The sequence below is a fragment of the Triticum dicoccoides genome, chromosome 1A (assembly GCF_002162155.2).
Source record: "Triticum dicoccoides isolate Atlit2015 ecotype Zavitan chromosome 1A, WEW_v2.0, whole genome shotgun sequence".
Classification (NCBI taxonomy): domain Eukaryota; kingdom Viridiplantae; phylum Streptophyta; class Magnoliopsida; order Poales; family Poaceae; genus Triticum; species Triticum dicoccoides.
The window spans coordinates 60,946,345-60,949,403 of record NC_041380.1 but is presented as its reverse complement, the minus strand read 5'-3'; positions in this window follow the sequence as shown (position 1 = coordinate 60,949,403).

Here is a 3,059-nt window from a genome sequence, read left to right as displayed (position 1 = left end):
ATTTCAAAAAATATACATAAAATATTTTTTGAATTACACGTTGAACATTTTGTCAAATAAAAGCAGACCATATTTTTAGTACATGTTGAACATCTTTTTTAACACCTATTGAACATTTCCCATAAATGGCACGGACATTTTAAAAAATTGTCAAAAACATTTGCCAAGTGTTTGAACATTCTTTTAAAGCACCTTGAACATTTTTCTGAATGGTAAGAAATATTTAGAAAAATCAAGCGAACATTTTTCTTAACATTGCATAAACAATGTTTTAAATGACACTAGCATATTCTTGAAACTCCTGATTTTTTTTGAAAAAAACACGAAATTTCTTTTTGAATTTAAAAAATAATTTCTAAATTATGCAACATTTTTTACATTGTATAAACATTTTGAAGAAATTAACGAACATATTTTTTAAACAAGTGAACATATTTTTTAAACAAGTGAACATTTTTTTGAGGAACTTGGGACAGTGGAAGCTCTTCCACCGAATTTATAATTTAGTTAACATCAGTTACATTTACAGCATGTGGACATTTTTCAAACGTGACAAATATAGTTTATTGGTGCGAATTTTTTTAATTGCCATCATACCCAACGGGCAGAAGAAGTTGACCTTCCTATTTGCCTCTCATTGGGGAAAAGTGCCAAGCCGGCTAGTTTTGCTTTTTTTAGGGGTGCCAAGGCGGCTAGTTTTGCTAGCTAGCTAGGATTTCTGTTTTGGGAACCAGCACTGGTATTTGTTTTGCATTTTTGGAACCTTCAAGAAGTTTTCTTTTTTTCCTGTTATTTTTTCTACTTATATTTCGTTAGCTATTTTGTTTTCTATCATAAAAGTTTTCAGAATTTTTTTAATATTCCCCAAATTAAAAATGTTTGCGTTTTCTACAAAATATTCTCAAGAATTGAAAAGTGTTCACAACTTTTGGGAAAAAAAGACTTTTTAAAAGTAGATAATCTAAAAAATATTGGGAAACTTTCTAAAGTAATGTTGATAGTTTTCAAAACTGTTCAATTTCAATAAATAAATAATGTTTGATTTTTTTCTTAAAAACCTAAAAAACACAAGAAACAAGGAAGAAGAAAAAACAGAAAACATATGCCAAGCACACAATGGCTCGTTGTGTTACATGGGCTACTCGATTGCTCATTAAACTAACGCAGTATGCGTCATATAAGAGTTTCCAAAGGAGATTGGCTGCGCCGTTCACATGCTCTAAGCATGAAGTTGTCACTAAAAGCATACTACCTCTGTCCCAAAATAGAAGACATTTTTGCAGTTTAAAGTATACTTTGGGACGAAGATAGTACTCCCTCTGTAAAGAAATGTAAGAGTGTTTAGATCACTAACGTAGTGATCTAAACACTCTTATATTTCTTTACGGAGGGAGTACCTTTTATCCTCTTGGGCTTTCTCGAAGCCAGCCCAGTTAGTCATGTGTTCGTTCTCGGGAAACAGTCGTTTGTGCTTTCGTTACACGGTTTGGAAGCTCCGTTCTTACAAGTACTACTTTGCTGAAAAAAATGACTTAAAATATCGACAACTATTCACTATAAAAAGTTTACAAAAAATTTAAAATGCACCTGAAAAAAAGTTATACATGATTTTAAAAAATTGACCACATTCACAAAAAAAATCCTTGCAGAATTAAATCCTACTCACTAGATTTTAGAATGTTCATTAATTTATTAAAATATTATAAAATTTGAAAAGGTTCACACTTTTTAATCAGAAATTGAAATAATGTTCACAATTTGTTTTTACAATTTAAATAGTAATTTAAAACAAGGATTTAAAAGTATGTTCATGAAATTTTTTCAATTTAAAATAGTAATAATTCTCTTTAAAATTTTCCACGAATTTTAAAGGGAATTGTGAATTTACGTATTTTTCTCTATTTTTCGAATTTTAAAAAAGGATGAATAAAATTGCTCATTATTTTTGTAAACGTTTGAATTTCAAAAAAACAATGGCTGTTAAAGAAGAGAAATCATGAATTTCTATACAGCGTGCATGAGTTTTAAATTTCAAGACCTTTTAAAGAAATCAGGAAAATTGAAAATTGCTCACGTGCTAAAAATAAAAATACACCGCGAAAACTAGAAAACAAGAAAAAAAACAAAGAAAAGAAAAAAAAGGGTCCCGAAATCATAGATAAGTTGTACGAGAGTATAACGCGCACTCTCTCTGCCTCATAATAAGAGCATTTTTTACAACAGTGCAGTCTTAGAAACGCTCTTATATTATGAGACGGAGGGAGGAGTATTGAAATCATAGTACTCGGACTGAGCGCTTTTTTATTTGCAGGGCGGTATCAAGCATCTTGTCCTTCGGTCTCATCAGAAGCCAGAACAAAGAGAAGTGCAAGAAAGTACCTTGTCCCGGGCATCGACTTTCCGTTTTTGGATAAATGGTAGACCTCGAGCATCGACTTAGGCGGTGTTTGGTTCATGGACTTTTTAATCCCAGAGACTAGAAAAAGTCCCTAGGAACCAAACGGGAAGGACTTTTTTTACAAGGACTAGAAAAAGACTCTACTGGAAAGTCTTTTTTGATTAGTCTCTGGGACTAGAAAAAGTCCTAAGACTTCTGAACCAAACACCCCCTTAAACGAAGGCGCCAAGTGTTACTTGTACAGTGCATTTGCAGCCGTATATAGTTTTTTTCATGACCATTATTGCATTATTCATTACTCAAACAAAACCAGGATAAAGTAAATGTTCCATTGACCCATCGACAGGGTGGGTAAACAAATTTCTAAGAAAATCTTAGACCAAGACATAGGAAAATGCAGAGTAATGATGCATGGTGGTGGGCTGGTGGCCGAGCTCGTCACAGTGACGATGACCGGGTCGGTCGCAGCAACGTGGGCAGGGCAGGCAGAGGAGACGACCCGCAGCCCGCAGGGCACCACCGCCCACCGGCCACCATCGACCGGCATGTTCCCCCCGCCCGCGCCCGCCCGCCCACCTGACCTGGATGCGGTCGGCGCGACCCCACACACTCTCCCACCTTCCCACCTCGGGCCTTGCCCTAATGGCTATATATACCCTTC